Consider the following 21970-nt stretch of genomic DNA (forward strand, 5'->3'; position numbering starts at 1 on the left):
GGTTTCAGGATGATTCAAGGGCATTACATTTATTGTGCACTTGCTTTCTAAGCAAATGCCACTGCTGATCTGACAGGAGGTACTGGTCTGCAGCCTGGAGGTTGGGGACCCCTGCCAAAGCCAGCCACACTGGATTAGTCCTTCTCACACCGTCACTCTGACCTCTCCTGCCTCCTTCTTCCCCTTTAAGGACTCTTGTATTGATATTTACATTGGACTCACCTAGATAGTTTCCCTGGTAGCTCAGAAGGTAAAGCGTCTGCCTCCAATGTGGGAGACCCAGGTTCGATCCCTGGGTCGGGAAGACCCCCTAGAGAAGGAAATGGCACCCCACTCCAGTATTCTTGCCTGAAAAATCCCATGGACTGAGGATTCTGGTAGGCTACAGTCCATGGTTTTTCTTGCAAAGAGTCAGACAGGACTGAGCAACTTCACTTTCACTTTCACCTAGAAAACCCAGGATAATCTCCTTATTTTAAGGTCAACTGATCAGCAATTTAACTCCCCTTTGTAACCTAATACACATATTAGTATGTAACCTAACATACTCACAGCTTCTAGGAATCAAGACGTCTTTGGATTTCAGTCTTCTGCCTGGCTGTGTCCCACTGGAAGTTTCCTCCTAAAACCATACTCCTCTTTTCTTGCTGTTAGACTCCACACCATCAAGTTAGTCCTGGGTCTAAGATCAAGGAGAAGCAGTCAGGATCCTCTAGCTGGGGAAGGACTGGGGAGAGTCCCACTGCGCAGTGTGGGTGCGAGGTGTGCGAGGTGCCTATCACCAATATGGAAGCTTCTCCCCAACCTCTTGAGTCAAATCCAGCAAAAGGGAAAACATGTTTTCCTTGTGCCCTAAGAAGACATTTTTTAGGGCACAAGGAAGGAGAAGAGAACTAAAGATTACCTGAAAGTCTTTGAGGCACGGTGGACATTTGTTATGTTTCAGTGGACATTTGTTATATTTTGGCCTCATGCCAAAATTTACTATATTTTGGCATCTATTTGTCACCTCTCAATGTGTTTTGGGGACCATTCCTCTCCGCACACTTAGACCACATGTTTGCTCCATCCTCCATCCTCTACTCCAAGGGCAGAGAACTAACTCCTCCCATGAGTAACTATTGAGCACCTGGGATTTGTTCTTGGCATCAGAGGTGCAGGAGTAGACAAGCCGGATGAGGGCTCTTCAGTCACAGAACTAAAAAATAAACAAATGAACAACAACAACAACAACAATCCAGCAAGATCTTTCTGAGAGTGTTATGGGCTATGAGAAAATAAAATAGGGGTTTTGTTACAGAGAGAGATCAAGGGTCAGTACAGTGTGTCTCTGTGGACAGGATGAAGGAGGCCTAGTACTGGAGGATGAATGCCCCTGTGTTAGGACACTTGGCACGTGGACAACAGGAAACAGAAGAATTAAGCGCCGACTTGATGGACGTGAGTTTGAGTGAACTCTGGGAACTGGTGATGGACAGGGAGGCCTGGTGTGCTGCAATTCATGGGGTCGCAGAGTCGGACACGACTGAGCGACTGAACTGAACTGAACTGAACTGAAGCTCAAAGTCCAGATAATACCCAGCCAAGACCTTTGTGATCATGGGGAAGGGGAAGATAGGAAAGAACCCAGAACTGGCAGGTTCCAGCTCAGAACCTCAAGGCCTTTGTTCGAGCTCAGCACTGACTAGCCGAGTGACTTCCACGAGGACCAGTGAATTCAATGATCCATTCCACGCCTGCCAGTTTACATCCTAGGCTGCCTTATGGTCAAGACTGGTATTAGTCATCATTGTACATCTCTATTAAAAAGCTGCAAAACAAGCATCTAACACTTGATCCACATCCACACCAAACCGTCAAGGGAGATGCAAACCGCACACTCAGCAACTGCACTGCCTTCTGCAAACAGACACTCCAGTGCCTCATAAAAGGCAGTGACTCGAGATGATGCTGACGTTACCTGAAAAACTCACAGTGGACTCAGAGATGCTCTGCCTCTACCTTCACGACTTATTAAGGGGGGAAACGTTTAGGCAAATTACATCTTGTTGGAGTAGAAGCAGATGTAACTGTTCTGTAGGTGGGGGATAAGAGGATGTGCATTTTGTGATATAAATCTATCAGTGAATATGTCATAATCCTATTAGTAAAATAATCCCTTTAAAAATGAATGCATTTCCATGTTGGGGGGAAAAAGGCACACAATGAAAAGTTTCCCTCCACCCCTGTCCACCCTTAGTTCACATCAGCATCCCTAAATGCAAACCACTGTTAGCCTGTTACATATCCTCCCAGAATTTTCCATGCATATAGAAGCAAATGTAAATACATATCGAGTTATATCAGATTTTTCTTCTACAGCTTCTGGGTTTAAATCTTGGTTAGAAAAGCCTTCTCTGTGTTTTCTTTTGACGTCTTTATAGTTTCATTTTTACATTTAAATCTTTTTTTTGCTTTGAATTTTATCCTGGCATATCTATGGTGTTCCGATTTTATTCTTCTCCCATAGGGATCTCTTTAAACTTTTAAACTTTTCTCCAGTGACTTGATATGCTACCTTTATCAAACACTGAATCATCACACGTATTTGAGGCTATTCCTAAACTATCATTCTGTTTCACTATCTGTGCACGTGCCTACGACACTGTTCCATGAATGAGTGCAGGTGTGCAGTGTGCGCTTGGTTGTGTCCAACCCTTTGAGACCCGCCAGGCTGTAGCCCGCCAGGCTCCTCGGTCCATGGGATCTTCCAGGCAAGAATACTGGAGTGGGTTGCCATTTCCTCTTTCAGGGGATATTCCCGACCCAGGGATCGAAACTTCATCTCCTGAGTCTCCTGCGTTGTCAGGCAGATTCTTTACGACTGAGGCACCAGGGAAGTCCCTCAATAAATGAGGCATTGTGATAAATCCTAATATCCGGTAGAGCCAGTCTTCCCACACTGTTTTTCTTTTTCAGAATTTTCCTGACTGTTCTTATTCATTTTTTATGTGAATTTTAACATAAACTCACCTATTTTTTTAAAAAAGGGATCTACTGGTACTTTTATTTAGATTGTATTAAATTTATAAGGAGAATGACATCTACTGTTTTCCCATCAGTGAACATGAGCTATCTCTCCATTTGCTCAAGGTTCCTTTTGTAACCTTCTGTAATATTTTAAAATCTTTTTATATACCCTGTGTATCTTCTTGCTAAGTTTTATTACCATTTTATGTCTTTTGTTGTTATTATAACTGAGGGCTTTTCCAATGTACATTCTGTTTGACATCTGTATATACGCAAGGTATTGATTTCTATTTACCGGTTTCTGTATGTTGCCATTTCATGGGATTCTTTTACTGTCTGAAATAGTTTTACAGTGATTTCTTGCATGTTCTCCAGTCATGCAGCCACGTTATCTCACATAGTGACTATTGCCTCCTCCGCATTTCTCTCTTCTAATTGTTTTCTCTTATCTAGTTGCCCAGGAAAGTATCACCAGCTCAGTGATGAATAACAGTACTAATAGTAGAGATCTTGTTCTTTTCTTTCGTAAGAATTCCTGTAGCATTTCCCCATTAAGAATGAGGCTGGCATTTAGTCCGAAATAAAAGTATTTTTAGCATGTTAAGAAAGTACCCAGTTGTTCCTGTTTTCTTATATATGCATTTTTTATAAAACATGATGAATGAGCTTTCTCAAAGGCTTTTCAACATCTATGAAGATAACCATATCTTTTTTATTGGAATATAATGCTTTACAAAGTTGTGTTAGTTTCTGCTGTACAATGCGAATCAGCTATATGTATTCATATCATCCCTCCCTCTACAGCCTCCCTCCCACCACTTCCACCCCATCTAGGTCATCACAGAGCACAGAGCTGAGCTCCCTAAGCTATACAGCAGCTTCCCACCAGCTATCTATTTTACACATGGTAATGTATATATGGAAGGAAAGTTATGACCAACCTAGATAGCATATTCAAAAGCAGAGATATTACTTTGCCAACAAAGGTCCATCTAGTCAAGGTTATGGTTTTTCCAGTAGTCATATATGGATGGGAGAGTTGGACTGGGAAGAAAGCTGAGCGCCGAAGAATTGATGCTTTTGAACTGTGGTGTTGGAGAAGACCCTTGAGAGTCCCTTGGACTGCAAGGAGATCCAACCAGTCCATTCTAAAGGAGATCAGTCCTGGGTGTTCTTTGGAAGGAATGACGCTAAAGCTAAAACTCCAGTACTTTGGCCACCTCATGCGAAGAGTTGACTCATTGGAAAAGACTCTGATGCTGGGAGGGATTGGGGGCAGGAGGAGAAGGGGATGACAGGGGATGGCTGGATGGCATTACCAACTCGATGGACATGAGTCTGAGTGAACTCCGGGAGTCGGTGATGGACAGGGAGGCCTGGCGTGCTGCAATTCATGGGGTCGCAGAATCAGACACGACTGAGTGACTGAACTGAACTGAACTGAATGTATATAGGTATGTCAATGCTGCTCTCTCAAGATAACCATATCATTTTTCTGCTAATGTTCACTCGTATAAAACTATATCTTCATTCCAAGACTAAAACTCGCTTGATTATGATTTATTAGTCTTCAACTGTATTGCTGAAATTGCTTTGCCATTTTTCCCAGGATTTTTGAATTGATATCATAAGTGGGATTAGTCTTTGTCTATTTGTGCCTTCTTTGTTAGATTTTGGTAACTATTTATCTTGCTTGCTTATGCTCTGGGATGTACTGGAATTGCCTGTTTCTTCAAGGTTTGATAAAATTTCCTCTGTAAAACCATCTGCATTGTTTTTTTCTTTGGGGTGGAGTATCCCCATTTGAAAAGGAATTTTTGTTTGTTTTTTGTGTTCTGCCTTAGACATTTTGGATTCTTCTCTGAGGTCAGTTTGGTGAATTTTATTTTCTTGGAAAATAATACAGTACACTCAGACTTTCAGATACATCTACATAAATCTGAGCAAAGAAGCATTTGTGGTTCCTTTAACTTTCTCTTTTTGTCACTATTTCCCACATATCATTTCTCCCACATATCTCTGCACTTGTTCCCAGAAACTAGCAATTTATCTATTTCATGGTTTTTTCCCCAAAACCAGGTATGAAATTTATTCCAACTGCTTTGTTTTCTAACTCCTTAATTTTTACTTTTATCTACTTCTTCCTTCTTCTTTCTCTCTACTATAATCTTTTTATTCTGTTTTAACTCCTTGACTTAGATGACTTAATTCATGTGTTTTCATTCTTTTGTGTAAATATTTAAAGTCATTATTTTCCCTCTGAGTACTGCTTTAGCTTTATCACATCTGTCCTGATTTTTAGTGTTTATATCAGTTGCTATTTTCCAGAAAATCTGAAATTTCCGTTTCCATTTTCCTCTTTGAGCCATACATTGAAGCGGTCTTTTTGTTCTGATTTGATTTTACTTTTAATGGAATGGCCTTTTCATTTTCTGAGTTAGCATTAGTTTCTAGTTTAATTCTGCTTAATCAGAGAATACCATTTGCATTTTTTCTTTAACTGGGGGGATTTATTGAGGTTAACTTTGCCTGCTAATATATGGTCAATATCTGTGAGTGTTTCATGGGCCCTTTAAAGGTGCATTCTCTTCACTTAATCTCCTGGGTCTGCTATTTATCAATCAGATCTGCTTTATTGCTTATGTTAAGCAGGTCTTCAATATTGATTTTCATTCTTGTCCAGCTATCTGGAGACTAAAGCATGCAAATTAAAGTGATCTGTTACTACTGTGCATTGGTCTATTTCTCCTTACATCTCCTGACATTTCTTTTTTCTCTATATTGCTGTTTTTTTATTGTGAAATGCACAGTTCAGCATAATGAAATTCCTTTATTTCATTTAATGCATTTTAACTTGGGCTTCCCTGATGGCTCAGGCGGTAAAGAATCTGCCTGCAATGCAGGAGACCCTGGTTCGATTCCTAGGTTGGGAAGATCCCCTGGAGAAGAGATAGGTTACTCACTCCAGTATTCTTAGGCTTCCCTGGTGGCTCAGCTGGTAAAGAATCTGCCTGCAATGCGGGAGACCTGGATATGATCCCTGGGTTGGGAAGATCCCCAGAGGAGGGCATGGCAACCCCTTCCAGTATCTTGCCTGGAGAATTCCATGGACAGAGGAGCCTGGCAGGCTACAGTCCATAGGGTCACAAAGAGTCAGACACAACTGGGCAACTAAGCACAGCACACACTTTTTCTGATGTAAGCCTGTGATTATTACTTTAGTTTTATGCTTGCTTTTTATTAACCACTTTAAGCATTTTCCTGGTGCTCCTTTATACATTCTTCCTGTAGTTTCAGCCTTTCTATATCACATTCCTTAGGGGTATTGCGCTAAACAACACAGAGTTGGGTTGTGATTTGTTTTCCTATCTGAAAATCTCTTTTAAAATGTGAGTTAAATTCATTTATATTTAGCAATATGACAAATGGGTTTGTTCCTCATTCTCATTTTATATCATGTTTCTTGGCTTCTTGGCATTATTTTTAGTCTTTCTGTGACTGTTTATCCTGTAGGATTCTTCTGGGAAGGTTCATGTTTTTATTCTAGTGGTTACATTTCATAACTATAACATTATACAATAATCTTAATCTATGTCTTTAGATGTGATTTATGAGTCCTATAGTACAAGCAAAGATAAAATTGGTGTATTTCCTCCTTTCCCTTTCACTTCCCTTTCCACAGAGGCAGAATAGCAAAGACATGGTTGGGGTGGGAAGAGAAAAAGACACATATCCCTGGATGTCGGTTATAAAAATTCACTGGGATTTAACACAGTGGCAGCTGCACACAGGGAGGGAGATGACAAACACGTTACAGAGCCCCTTGGGCACCATTTGCTCCGGCTAGGCTGTGCTTCTCTTCCATCACCTGATTTTAGTCAGTAATATTATCGCTCATAATGTTTGCCATTTATTGTTAAATATAATTATGCTTATATTACTTCATTTGTCAGCTCTAAATTTTATTATTTGACTCCCTGCTAGTATTGAATGAGGCAGACAACTAACTTTCACCCCTTCCCCTTCCAGTATTTGTTGGCTGTATTATTTCTGCATTATCAGGGCACAGAACATTTACATTCTCCTCTGTCGCTCTAATCCTTATATTTGTTTTAGTTTTAGATTGACGGTTGGAACTACTCATTGTTCACCCTCTGTCTTCTCTTTGTTGGCTGAAGTTCATCCTCCACTAGTTTGCTCAGGAAGCGCTCATGGGAACAATATTCCCTGAGTTATCACATGCTCAAAACTGTCTTTATACGTAAAAGACAGCTAGGATGGATGTAAATTTTGGCTCATATCCTTTTCCCTTGCTTATCTTGTAGACGTTTCACTGACTTCCAGGAGTTAATGCTTCTGCAGAGGAAGCTGGGGCCAATCTGCTATTTTTCTCCTCCTAAGTGACTTGATTTCTTTGCCCAGATTCTCCATGAATTCCTTTTTCCTATCTTTTTTCCCTTGTCTTTCTTTCCTTTCTACCTTTCTTTTTTTTATTTCTTCCTTTCTTCTCTCCTTCCTTCTTTGCAACTGTCTTTTTCATGGTCCTTTTAGTAATTTTGAAGTAATCTCAAACCTTGGGCATTCCTGGTGGCTCAGATAGTAAAGAATCTGCCTGCAATGCAGGAGACCCAGGTTCCTGGGGGTCAGGAAGATCCCCTGGAGATGGGAATGGCTGCCCACTCCAGTATTCTTGGCTAGAGAATTCCATGGACAGAGGAGTCTGGCAAGCTATAGTCCATGGGATCATAAAGACCCAACTGAGTGACTGGCACTTTCACTTTTCACTTTTTCAAACTTAAAAAAAAAAGAAAACTACAAGAACAATACAAACTCTTAGACCCTCCCCACACAAATTATCTAAATGAGGACATTTTATTGTACTTTTCCCATCTGTGGAAAGATATTTTTCTTTTGACATGGTGTCTATCACCTCTAAATACATGTATGCATCCCAAAGATAAGGATCCTTCTCCTAAGTATAACCACCATACAAACCCTTCCAGTCAAAAATTCAACACTGATATGGAACAGCCTGATCCACAGGCCCAATCAAATTTCTCCAGCTGTCCTAACAAAGCCTCCTTTCCCTTCCCAGTCTAGGATTCCATCCATCAACATGTATTCTACTTAGTTGTCAAGTCTTATCAGTTTCCTCCAAGCTGGAACAATCCCTCAGTCTTTCTTTGTTTCTCAAGTCCTTCAAAGCTTCAGTTTCAGGCCTTTCATTCTGAAGGGCGATGGTACAGTCAGTGCTTCCCCATGACCATGCATTCTTGGCAGGAATACAAGAGAAATGATGCCGTGTTCTCAGCGCATCACATCCAGGGTGCCCTAGGCCAACCCACTCCACCACTAGTAACACTAACTTTGATTATCTGGCCTAGGCAGTGTCTGCCAGGTTTTGCCACTGACAATTTACCATGTTTCCACTGTATTTGATTACAGTTTGGGGGGAAGCTATTTCCATTTGCCAGAAACACTGAGTCTTATGAAATCTCCATCCACAAGACTTAGCATCCATTGACAACTCCTGCCTGTTTAAACTATCATTATGATAGCTGTCAAGTGATGAATATCTATTTCCATCATTCCTTCTATGTTTCTCAGTTGGCATTCTGCTATAAGGAAAATTTTCCCCCTTCCCCCCTACTTATCTCTTTATCTATATATTGACTGATTCATCCATCCATCCATCTATTCATTCATTTATAACATGGATTCCTATTTTATATACTAGGTTGTAATCTGATACTCATTATTTACTTTGATGCTCATACTGTCCTCAATTTGGCCCGTAGATACTCCAAACAGGTTTCTGTGTCCTTCTGACATGTTACAATCTTTTCCAGACTTTCTGAAAAACAATATTTCAGGTTCATTTTACACTTTCTCTGCCCCATCCCTTAAATCAGCCATTTCTCTGAGGAGCTCCAGTAATTCCTAGTGGGAAATAGTACTTAGAGACCAGGATCTGAGTGTTCAGCGTGCAGTCACTGCTGCTGCAGTTCTACTGCCTCCAGACCATCTCAGCAGAATGAGCTCGGAAATATATGTATGTATGTACACACAGGTATACGCACACACATGGATACTTCTAATTCCATCCCAGCACCCCAGGTTCTTTCTAGCTGTCCCTCATTACTTGTTTATAAATCTTCTCCCAAACAGTGAAAAACATGGGTCCAATTAGCCTCTCTATATATATTCACTTGCTCAATAAATTAATTCACTTGCCCCGTAACTAATCTCCCAATCATCTGGCCAGCTTCTGTGCCTGCCAGCTCCACACCTACTCTCTACTCTGCTGTGAAGGGGAGGAGAGGACACGGAAGAAGAGGGGGAGGAGAGAAAGAAGGAAAGAAGGGACTGGTCTCCTTTCTTTAATGCCTATAACTTTCAAAGGCTATATCTTGGTGTTAACTTTTCTGGGTAATTTTCCCCCCAAAGCCCAAATTTGTGTTCTTTCAACATTTAGATATTAAATCGTCTTGTATATCATGAAAGCTTTCTTAATCTATATTTTAAATATGTATTCTATTCAGTTGTTTGTGTTTTCCTTTAGGAACTTAAATGATGCTTCTGTTGGATTTCCTACATGTCTTCTACTTTAACCATTTTTTTTTTTCCGAATCTTTATGAGCACTTCCCTTATTTCAACTGCATTATTCACTGTCCTCATTTCTATTATCTGTGTTCTGCACTGAATTTTCTAGTGTCTATTTTCCCTTGAGGTCCTTCCCACTTTATCTTCATTTCTGAGATAGATTTGCCTTTTTTCTCCTATTTCCTCCTTGAGTTCTGACAGCTCATGTTTCACCACCTCTTGCCATCTTGTCATCCTTTCCAGAATTCTTGTTTCTGCTTTGTAGTTTGTTTGTTTTTTTTTTCATAGAAATGATTGCTTCACTGGGTTCTTTAAATTCATGGTGAAACACCAGTCAGAATGTCTGCGATCCAAAAATCTGCAAGCAATAAATGCTGGAGAGGGTGTGGAGAAAAGGGAACCCTCCTACACTGTTGATGGGAATGCAAACTAGTAGAGCCACTATGGAGAACAGTGTGGAGATTCCTTAAAAAATTGCAAATAGAATGACCCAGCAATCCCACTGCTGGGCATACACACCAAGGAAACCAGAATGGAAAGAGACACATGTACCCCAATGTTCATCACAGCACTGTTTATAATAGCCAGGACATGGAAACAACCTAGATGTCCATCAGCAGATGAATGGATAAGAAAGCTGTGGTACATATACACAATGGAGTATTACTCAGCCATTAAAAAGAATTCATTTGAATCAGTTCTGATGAGATGGATGAAACTGGAGCCAATTATACAGAGTGAAGTAAGCCAGAAAGAAAAACACCAATACAGTATACTAACACATATATATGGAATTTAGGAAGATGGCAATGACGACCCTGTATGCAAGACAGGAAAAAAGACACAGATGTGTATAACGGACTTTTGGACTCAGAGGGAGAGGGAGAAGGTGGGATGATTTGGGAGAATGGCATTCTAACATGTATACTATCATGTAAGAATTGAATCGCCAGTCTATGTCTGACGCAGGATACAGCATGGTTGGGGATGGTGCATGGGGATGACCCAGAGAGATGTTATGGGGAGGGAGGTGGGAGGGGAGTCCATGTTTGGGAACGCATGTAAGAATTAAAGATTTTAAAATTTAAAAAATAAAAAACTAAAAAAAAACATAAAAAAATAAAATAAAATAAATTCATGGTGAAATACTTCACTGCAATTATTTTCATCTCCTCCTTACATTTACCTGGGAATGTTCCTTATTTGGGGTACTTTTTACGGCTACTGTTGATATTTTTTCACTGTAGAATCTTTGCTTCTATTCTACCAATACTCTCAATTTCTTATTTCTCTTTTACTACTTACTGTTGTATGAGTGGACTTTCTCTGACCAGCTTTTTTGCAGGAAGTTCTTGAGGGACAGACAGAAGAACCAGGGTAACCCTTCACTATTTTTAAAAAACAAACAAACAAACAGCTCTTTGTGGGAAGGGATAATGACTGGATGACTGGGGAGAAATACAAGGAGATTTCTCAGGTGCTGAAAATGCCTAGATCGTGAACTGGGAGATGGTCACACAGTGTACACATATATAGAATTTCATCAAGCTAAAAAATGGTTCCATGCTTTAGTGCATGTATGTTAGATCTCAAGAAAAATGTAGGTAAAAAGGAAGGGAGGGAGGAAGAGAGGGAGGGAAAAATGATGTTTTTCTGCTGCAACAGATATTACTTTCTGCAAATAGGTCTTTCTGGAGGATCCTTTGTATCAATCCACCTCCTCTGCTTTTCTAAAGCAAAACAGAGGACCAAGAGTCACCTTCCTTCAGTTCGGCTCATGCCAGTCCCTGCCCAATATTTGCAAATAAGGGATACAGCTGGGGCTCTTTGGGATGCCTTTGCACCTCCAGGACACATATCTTGCTGACACTCTCTGCCATCTGCTGCTCTGAGGCCCTCCCGTTGCTCTTCTAAACCCCTTCAGATCTGCCAGTGGCCTCTCCTGAACCCAGCTGCCTGGGTAGCCCTTGCACATATTTCAGATTTCACAGATTTCAGACTATCCCTATTCTCTAATTCCACCTGAAATGACACTTAGCATTTTTAAGTTATTCTCTATGTTGCTTTTGTACAATATCCAAGAATGGAAAGCAAAAGAGGGTGTCTTGCACAATCATATGCTGGAAGTTCCACTTGCCTGTTCTACTGGGTCACCACAACATCTCAAACCTGTCACCCCATGAGCCTCAGTGTCCCCGTCAGCAGAATGGGCAGAAGGAACAGCTGTCCTCCCAGCTCCTTCCGAAGATGATGAAAGCAGAGCATGGGAGTTGCAAATGTGAGGCAAGTTTCCCTGCGGTTAGGAAGGGTGCTCTCCATGGTGCTGATCATCTTACCTCCCATCCTACCTCCCTTTCAGCACCAGCTCTTCTGTAGACGACCAGGCAGGGAATAGCTGGTTCTTTAGACTCCAGACTCTCACCACCTCCCCAACACCACCCACACTCACACCCACAGACATAGCAGGTTCTTCAAAATACCAATTTGCTGGCTGCCCTGTCTCATCTCCCTGGCTGGCTGCAAAAGGAGCAGTAGGAATGTGCCACTACTTGGCACCATCCTCCTGGCTGTGAGCAAACACGGGCTCCCTCAGCCAGGTGGTGTGATTCAAGAAATACCAAACTTATGACCCCACATGAACCCCAAAGTTTCAACTACAGATGAGCAATGTCAAATCACCAAGGCCCCAGGACTCTGCCGTCACCGTATCAGTCACAAACATCACCCTTAGTAATAGAAGTGGCAGATGGGAACATAAATTCTTCAAAAGCAATTTGCTTGCCAAGGACTAGAGAACATATGAATGAAGTGTGAACAGTAAATTTTTTCAAGTTGGGAGGCTGGACACGTCACCCGCTCAGCTATACAAACAGGCTCTAGAAGACCCGACCCAGTTTTCCATCCAGCTGAAAATCTTCCTCACTGATTTCAAGGCAGATATAAAGGTTTGTTCTCTCTTCTTTCTGCTCCCCTTCAAGGAAGGCTCAGAACTACAAGCATGAAACGAAAGCAAGGCAACATGGGGAGGAACACTGGGCATACCATTTCTCCAAAAGAAGGAGGATAAAAACAACCCTTTGATAAAACAATCCTTTGAAATCATATGCCCTCATTCAGAAGGCTCTGTGGAATGGGAAGAGATTCCTTGGGGAACGAGAACTATACAAGTGTTCACTCTCTGCATGCTCCATGACGGTTTTCATGGCTGGAGGGTGCAGCGGGCCCCCCAACATCTCCCTCAGCTGCTCCCACCTCCCCCCTGAGCTCTACACTGGATGAAGGCCAATGTACCCAGCTTCAAACAGGCAGCATGCAAAGAACTTGGACTCAGTGCCAAGAGGCCAGGTTCCAGGTAAGTTCCACCACCAACTAGTGAGTACTCTTGTGCTGTGCTTAGCTGCTCAGTCATGTCTGACTCTTTGTGACCCCACTGACTGTAGCCCGCCAGGCTCCTCTGTCCATGGGGATTCTCCAGGCAAGAATACTGGAGTGGGTTGCCCTGCCCTCCTTCAGGGGAACTTCCCAACCCAGGGATCGAACCCAGGTCTCCCACATTGCAGGTGGATTCTTTACCAGCTGAGCCACCAGGGAAGCCCAAGAACACTGGAGTGGATAGCCAATCCCTTCTCCAGGGGATCTTCCCAACCCAGGAATCAAATCCAGGTCTCCTGCATTGCAGGTGGATTCTTTACCAACTGAGTTACCAGGGAAGCCCCGAGTACTATTGCGAGGGTACCATTTCCCTAGTCCCGACACGTTCAGATGTAAGATGAGCAACTAGGTCTGAAAAACCCAAAGGCTCCCTGCTTCAACATGTGAGAATTCCAGTTTACTCCCCAGAGCCTGTCTGTTATGTCATTCCCAGCTCTGATCCCCCTAACCCCACACTGCAAGGGAAGGCCTTATGCTTTCTGAACCAGCCACGACTTCTCCCAGGCCTGGAATGCAGCTGTCGCCGTGGCAATATGCAGTCATTACTTCAAAACCGACAGAGATGGCAAATGGCAGAGAAAATAAAATTCAGCAAACTCTTACTGCAAAACCAAACCCACAGATGAAAGAGTGGAGGAAGTGACTGCCTAAGTAGCATTTCTCTAAATTGCCCACCTTTTGCTTCACCACGAGAAACAGACAACAGAAGAAAACCACCCATGGAGTCAGAAAACACATCACCCCTTGTTCTCAGATGAATTCAGGCAGCTAATAGCGCCATACTTTTAGAAAACCGAAGACAAGGAATCTCAGGCTTAAAAGGAGCCTGTCAGAATGTGAAATGATGCCCTTTCTCCCTCCTTGAAAGTGTAAACTGGTTTGGCCCGAATTATGTCCAATTAGGGCACAGTGAAAATGAAAAACACATAAGTACACGTACACAGAGATGCTTGCGCCCTGGCCTGGCCCCTCCGTCCTCTGGCAGTGAGGACAGATTGGAATGGACATGATGCGGTACAACCATTAAACATCTCTCCAGCTTATTTGTGTGCAGTGTGTCTCAATAATGTGTTATGAGGTGTGTTTGTAATTGGCTACTGCTGATAGCGGTCCTTGAGAGGGAAATGGAGTGTGTCTAAATGCAGACAAAGCTACTTAGCACACCAGGACAAGATGGGACGCTCCTCACAAGGTCCAAATGGGATACTCAGGGTTTCTTCCACCCATAGCTGGGGAGAGAGAAGAAGGAATAATCTGTCTCAATTTTCTCAGCTCCAGAAACAATATTTATAAAATAGAAGGTGATTTCAGAGCTCATTTATTTTCCTGGTTCACAGTCCCCACTCTTTGCTGACATCATTTTCTAACCAATTTTATTTCCAACAATTGCAGGAACAGCCTCAATTCTACTTGAAATCGTTAAAAACAAATCCATTCTTTCCTTGTCTTTGAGCCCCATCTCTTTAAAAAAAAAAAAAAAAAAGGTTTAATTTCTGCACTGCCTGTCTTTGAAACAATAATCCAGGTGTCTGAATTGCCAGACTCAATCTTTCTTTCTCCCCTTCTTACTTCCTCAATCTCTTTATTCACTATAGATACAAAGAAGCACACAAATATCTCCTCCTGGCCCCCATTTTCAGATACTCCATTCATCAGGTCAAAGGCTGTCTACCTGCACTGACCCCAAAGAACACGCCTTCCTAAACAGGCCAAGGATTTAAAAAGTCACGCAAAGAAAGAAAGAACCCTGCTTCTTACCCAGAAGGTAGTCTTTAATGAGCAAAACAAAAGCAGAACGGGAGATACCAAGCCTCGTGCTGGCTTCCATGAATACTGTGGCTGTGTGCTGGCAGAGGGGACCGTTAGCACTGTCTCCCCTGGGCTGAGTGCTGGGAAGGAGTGACTGCACAGGGGCTAGATGCTGGCCCTCCCTCGCTGTGTCTTTGCCTCGACCCCCTGCAGAACAGCCATGGAAGGAAGACATGCTCTGTCCTGAGAAGAGCCATGTTAGCCCTGGCAACCATCACATTTTTTTTCTTAAGTGTTCAGAAAACCATCTGCTTGAAAATCTGGGGGGATTAATGTCAAGCTGATTGGTCTTTTTCTCTGAATGAGAAAACTGACTCACATCAACTCTCCCGTAGGCACTCGATTCATAAGGGGAAAAAAAATCTCCAAGTCAGATTTTCAAAGATGTGACTCAACCCGACTCATGTGGGTTAAGGGAACTTGGACTGTAACTCCAAACCCCTGAATAGCTTGGAGTCAAGGACTTTAGTCCTCCCTGGTGTATGCAGGCCATTTGTAAGACACAGCTAGGCAAACCATCCCCTCTCCCAGTAAAGCAAGAGAACTGAAACCCGTGGGTGCTCCAAAGTCTCAAAGGAACAAGCTGGGGTGAGGCAGAAAACACAAGCAGGCCCCCTGCTTCCTTTCTGAAGCCCCAGGGAACCATCTAGGCTGCAGATGTGGAAATGCTATCACTGAGCTGCCCAGAAGGCAGACCCCAGGACTCTGCAGAAGCGACCCCTAAGGACATGCGGTCCTCCCAGGGTGGCTACCCTGCAAGACTTCACAAATCTCCAGGGATAAGGACCAGGGCTAAATTTTTATTCCCACAAGGCTGAGTTCCTCCCTGGACACACAGCAGATGTTCATCTAAACATTTGTAGAATTTAATCTGTTCACTAAATCAATGGCAAGAAAGTCCCTCTCTGCTGGCTTCCAGGCTAGTTTGACTGGGACAGCTTTCCTGTCCACCCCCTGTGTGGTTTTCATCCAGGACTTCAAATCACAGCCCATCACATTGAATATAAACTATCATAGACTACCCAAAGCTCACCCTTAAACCTAGCCCTCTGGAGACTCCTGAAGTGTACCTTGAGAGCTTCTGTTTCTTTTTAAAATGAGGTGAGTTGAGGCAGATAAGTTGATATTTGCTTTAAGAGGGAGTTTCAATTTGATTTTCTCTTCCTTTGACTACATCTGTTCTGCTTCTTTCTTCTATCTTATTTGCTTTTTATTTTTAAATTAGGCCACCAGAAGCACCATTAGCAACAGGACAGTCCCCCACACAGCTGTTGCCTCTACCAATGAAGCTGGGCACCTTCTCTCTTTACAGCTCTGTGTGTTTTCTTCATCTTTTCTTCTTTGTATGCCTCCTTGTTCCACTGGGGACCTGAGCTACTATTTCGAGCCAATTCTGTAAAAGGCTGTCCTTGGGGAGACCACCAGTGGTCACACTCCTGCCCATTCAGCAGAAGGTCCTTGAAACATTCCTCACAGAGGGCCAGCACAGGGCACAGGGTACCAATGTACCCAGTTGCTTTCTTATTCCGACCACCATTTGAGTAAATTCTGGGCAAAACCTATGCTTTTCAACCACACTATCACATGGGAGTTGGGCCTCCTGCCCAGCAAATAAATCCTGCTGGGCATTATTGACCTGTGACCTTGAACTAGTCACTTCACTTTTCATTCTTGCTCTTTAGGTAAACTGGGGAAACACTGCTTAACATAGATCATTGGGTGAAGAGTAAACCAGATGAGTGGGAGGGCACTAGGCACACTTTTTTGTATGGAACCAACGTTTAATAAATTCTGAAAAACACGAGGATCTCTTGAATTCTTCGTAAGGTAGGCTTTGTGACAGGTCATGGTCTTCAAGGGAAAATGGCCAACATTCATGACCTAGGTCATATTCCAGTTCTCCAAACCTAAAAGGACATCTGATAACATCTTGACCAAAGAATTTTCCAGTGATCCAGGGTCCACTTGGCATCCTGTCCACTCTATGGAGCAAGATCCCATGTCATTTTCATTATCTACAACACCATTGAGTCTGGCCCTGATTCTACTTCAAACCTCCTACTTCCTGCGAGCCCCAATTACTCCTCTTTGATCCTCAGGTTACACCAAGTCCTCCTTCCTCTGAGAATCCCAACTCCACATGCTTCTGGAACTCTTACTTTGCGGTAGACTAAACGACCCCATAAGGAAGCAATTTTGGTCTAGATAAATTCAGCCAATCCAGTGGTATTATATGCAGCTACTGTAAAACACAGTAACATTTTCCAATGCATAGAAATTCTTTCAAAACTAAAGTAAAACCCCGTCTCCTTGAAGGTGTGGGTGTGGGGCAGGGGCAGTGTTCAGTCATGTCCAACTCTCTGTGACCCTATGGACTGTAGGCACCTCTGTCCATGGAATTTTCCAGGCAAGAATACGGGAGCAGGGTTGCCATTTCCTTCTTGAGGGGATCTTTCCAACCCAGAGATCGAACCTGAGTCTTTTGCATTGGCAAGCAAATTCTTTACCCCTGAGCCACCAGGGAAGCCCCTCCTTGAAGATAGCAAGATACAAAAGTCGAGACAAAGACTCTGTCTTCTCATCTTCCTCCTAGAACTCAACTGCTTCACAAAAAGACCTAAATTTCAAAACAATGTGCTGGAAAGTTTCTGAAAACTCACTGCTGAAAATTCAGGAGTTGATGAAGCAATTTTAGATGATGGTCTTGAACCTGCCCCCGCTGACAGCTGGAGTTGTCTCTCTCAATGCCAATCCGAATAACTGCAGGCTGCCGTCGTGAGCCTGCCAGTCGCTGAGGCCAGCACACAGGTGTGGTCTGGAGTCTATGACGAGAGAGACCTCAGGTCCTGCAGAGCTGGATGGAAAAAGTGATGCAGGGTTGAAAGAGAGCCTGGAGAGCAGCAGAAGAGAGGCCAGAGTGAGCTCAGAGCTCCCAAGATCCTGTGGGCAGCCTAGCCCAGAGCAGGATGGACCCCAGGAGCAAGGCAGCTCAGTTGGTGTGAGTGTTCAGAGAGGACCTCCTGCTCTGTGGCCCAGAGGAAGGGCTCTAAGCTGAACAGTCCTGCTAAGTCCCCTCTAGCCTGGAGCCAGAGCAGCTCAGGAGTTCCTTCTGGTGTCTCGGGGAACTGGCTATCTGTCAGGTGGAACCGCTCCAAAGTACAGGAGCCAAGACTGTAATCCCATCACCGCTGTCTGCTGCTCTCACCTGAAGGCAGCGTCTCATCCAACAGACAAAGGCAAAAAGTTGCCCACAGAGGGGACCTGAAGCCAGAGAGATAAATGAGCAGAACACAGAAGGGGAAGTCTGCTGATGAAACAGAGATGCTGGAGAAGGCAAGTGAAAGTTGCTCCGTTGTGTCTGACTCTTTGCAACCCCATGGACTGTAGCCTGCCAGACTCTTCTGTCCATGGAGTTCTCCAGGCAAGAATACTAGAGTTGGTAGCCGTTCCCTTCTCCAGGGGATCTTCCCAACCCAGGGATCAAACTCAGGCCTCCCGCATCACAGGCAGATTCTTTACCAACTGAGCCACCAAAGCCAAGAACAACACAAACAAAAATAACAGCACTTACTGATGTTCCAACGGCACCAAAAAGAGAAGACTTTTTAGAACAAAAAATCATGATTTTCAAAGTAAAAATCTCATCAGATGAATGTGTAAGGGAATGGTTACAGTACTGACCAGAATTGGGGGCTCAGAAGATCAAATAGAAAAAATTAAAAAATAAATAAGAGAAACATACAAAGAAATAATAATTAGGGAAAAGAAAAATTTGGATAGCAGATCTACTCTGAAGACCTAATTTGTGAATAAGAGTAATCCCAGAAGGAGAAAAAGGAACAAATAAAAGAACAGACAAGAATTAAACAAATGAAAGAACAGGGTTTCCCTTGATGTCTGCAAATGGAACTGAGCTTCTTGCAGGAGTCTTGGGAAAAGACTTAACCCAAAGTATGTTAAGTTCTGAAGGTAAGAAGGAAATCTTACAGGCTGCCAGACAGAAGGAATAAGTAACTTACAAAGGAAATGAAATTAGCTATTAATTACCTGCCATCTGCAAATGGGAACCTAGAAGACAGTGGGAAACCATCCACAGACGGCCAGACAGCTAAGCCAGAGGTTATCCCGCCTGTCTGACTGGGAGGATGTTTGTGGATATGCAAGCACTCGTAGAAAATATAACTGACATACCCCATCTCAGGACGATACTCAGATCAGAAAATGAATGAGTTCAAACAGAAATCTCAAGATGAATGAGATGAAGAGAAAACAGTGGTGAATGATGAACTGTGTAATTTGCACAGTTGACTCTAAACAGATAATATAAAGTAACAAAACTGACAGAATACTTGAAAAAGAGACATTCTGCAAAGAGAAAATTGGCATTTAGTTCTAGAAATGTTAAATTATCTTAGCAAAACCTAGAAATTAGTGGCGGTGGGGAAGGGGTGAGTAAAAGCCTTGTAAAGGTCCCCCCTATTTAAGTGTAAGACAGAGTAAAGCAGTACAAGTACTCTTACAAGGCCTGATGTATTCAATTGATAATAAATGAGTGAAACATTTTTTGTGGGGAAAACTTGTCTGTATCTTGTTTTTATAGAAGTACTTATTTGAATGTCCTGAAAAAGAAGGTAACAGTCAGTGTCGATGGTAAAGTAAGATGTCTAGATTCAAAAAGGAAACAGGTGCTCGCTTCGGCAGCACATATACTAAAATTGGAACGATACAGAGAAGATTAGCATGGCCCCTGAGCAAGGATGACACGCAAATTCGTGAAGCGTTCCATATTTTTAACTAAAGACCTATATATAGAAAACTATAAAACACTGATGAAAGAAATCAAAGAGGACACTAATAGATGGAGAAATATACCATGTTCATGGATTGGAAGAATCAATATAGTGAAAATGAGTATACTACCCAAAGCAATTTACAAATTCAATGCAATCCCTATCAAGCTACCAGGCACATTTTTCACAGAACTAGAACAAATAATTTCAAGATTTGTATGGAAATACAAAAAACCTCGAATAGCCAAAGCAATCTTGAGAAAGAAGAATGGAACTGGAGGAATCAACTTGCCTGACTTCAGGCTCTACTACAAAGCCACAGTCATCAAGACAGTATGGTACTGGCACAAAGACAGACATATAGATCAATGGAACAAAATAGAAAGCCCAGAGATAAATCCACACACATATGGACACCTTATCTTTGACAAAGGAGGCAAGAATATACAATGGAGTAAAGACAATCTCTTTAACAAGTGGTGCTGGGAAAACTGGTCAACCACTTGTAAAAGAATGAAACTAGATCACTTTCTAACACCGCACACAAAAATAAACTCAAAATGGATTAAAGATCTAAATGTAAGATCAGAAACTATAAAACTCCTAGAGGAGAACATAGGCAAAACACTCTCAGACATAAATCACAGCAGGATCCTCTATGATCCACCTCCCAGAATGCTGGAAATAAAAGCAAAAATAAACAAATGGGATCTAATTAAAATTAAAAGCTTTTGCACAACAAAGGAAAATATAAGCAAGGTGAAAAGACAGCCTTCGGAATGGGAGAAAATAATAGCAAATGAAGCAACTGACAAACAACTAATCTCAAAAATATACAAGCAACTTATGCAGCTCAACTCCAGAAAAATAAACGACCCAATCAAAAAATGGGCCAAAGAACTAAATAGACATTTCTCCAAAGAAGACATACGGATGGCTAACAAACACATGAAAAGATGCTCAACATCACTCATTATTAGAGAAATGCAAATCAAAACCACAATGAGGTACCACTTCACACCAGTCAGAATGGCTGCGATCCAAAAATCTGCAAGCAATAAATGCTGGAGAGGGTGTGGAGAAAAGGGAACCCTCCTACACTGTTGGTGGGAATGCAAACTAGTACAGCCACTATGGAGAACAGTGTGGAGATTCCTTAAAAAATTGCAAATAGAACTACCTTATGACCCAGCAATCCCACTTCTGGGCATACACACCGAGGAAACCAGAATTGAAAGAGACACATGTACCCCAATGTTCATCGCAGCACTGTTTATAATAGCCAGGACATGGAAACAACCTAGATGTCCATCAGCAGATGAATGGATAAGAAAGCTGTGGTACATATACACAATGGAGTATTACTCAGCCGTTAAAAAGAATTCATTTGAATCAGTTCTGATGAGATGGATGAAACTGGAGCCGATTATACAGAGTGAAGTAAGCCAGAAAGAAAAACACCAATACAGTATACTAACACATATATATGGAATTTAGGAAGATGGCAATGACGACCCTGTATGCAAGACAGCGAAAGAGACACAGATGTGTATAACGGACTTTTGGACTCAGAGGGAGAGGGAGAGGGTGGGATGATTTGGGAGAATGACATTCTAACATGTATACTATCATGTGAATTGAATCGCCAGTCTATGTCTGACGCAGGATGCAGCATGCTTGGGGCTGGTGCATGGGGATGACCCAGGAAGATGTTATGGGGAGGGAGGTGGGAGGGGGGTTCATGTTTGGGAATGCATGTAAGAATTAAAGATTTTAAAATTTTAAAAAATAAAAAACTAAAATATTTTATCTTAAAAAAAAAAAACAAAAAGGAAACAGAAATTGAAATAACAACTGGCTAGAATAGTGACAATAATAAAAAGGAGAAAGAAAAATAAGAAGTAAATATTCAATATATCAATTATTTCACTGATTATGATATGTTGAATATTCCTATTAAGATACTAACATTTTCAGATTGGATTGAAAAATGAAAATAGGTATTCAAGGGAATCAAGGGCTACCACTTAAGAAGTTAACAGCTTCAGAGCTGAGTTTTTATGTATCCATTAAAGTACAGATATGTCAAAGTTATTTAAACTATTATGTTAACTATTTAACATTTTAAAAGACACAAATCTCTCTAATCAACTTTATGGAAACAGTATTCTCTTAAATTTGAAACCTGATAGAGTACCAAAAAAACTATAAATCAATCGAATTCATGAACATAGCTGTTAAACTTCCAAATAAATGCCAACAAATAAAATCCAGGAGCATAAATAAAAATAAACTATAACTATGAAGGGTTTATTCCAGGAAAGCA

General features: G+C 42.0%; 1 protein-coding gene and 1 non-coding gene across 3 annotated transcripts in view; one reads left to right on the forward strand and one right to left on the reverse strand.

Annotated features, from left to right (window-relative positions):
• GALNT14 (polypeptide N-acetylgalactosaminyltransferase 14) overlaps positions 1–21970 on the reverse strand; it is a 221953-nt gene that overhangs the window by 179604 nt on the left and 20379 nt on the right. The window lies entirely within an intron of this gene.
• On the forward strand, positions 19540–19646 carry LOC138438378 (U6 spliceosomal RNA). The gene has a single exon (XR_011256317.1). It is a non-coding gene; the product is annotated as a U6 spliceosomal RNA (small nuclear RNA).

This window comes from Ovis canadensis, chromosome 3 (assembly GCF_042477335.2).
Source record: "Ovis canadensis isolate MfBH-ARS-UI-01 breed Bighorn chromosome 3, ARS-UI_OviCan_v2, whole genome shotgun sequence".
Classification (NCBI taxonomy): Eukaryota; Metazoa; Chordata; class Mammalia; order Artiodactyla; family Bovidae; genus Ovis; species Ovis canadensis.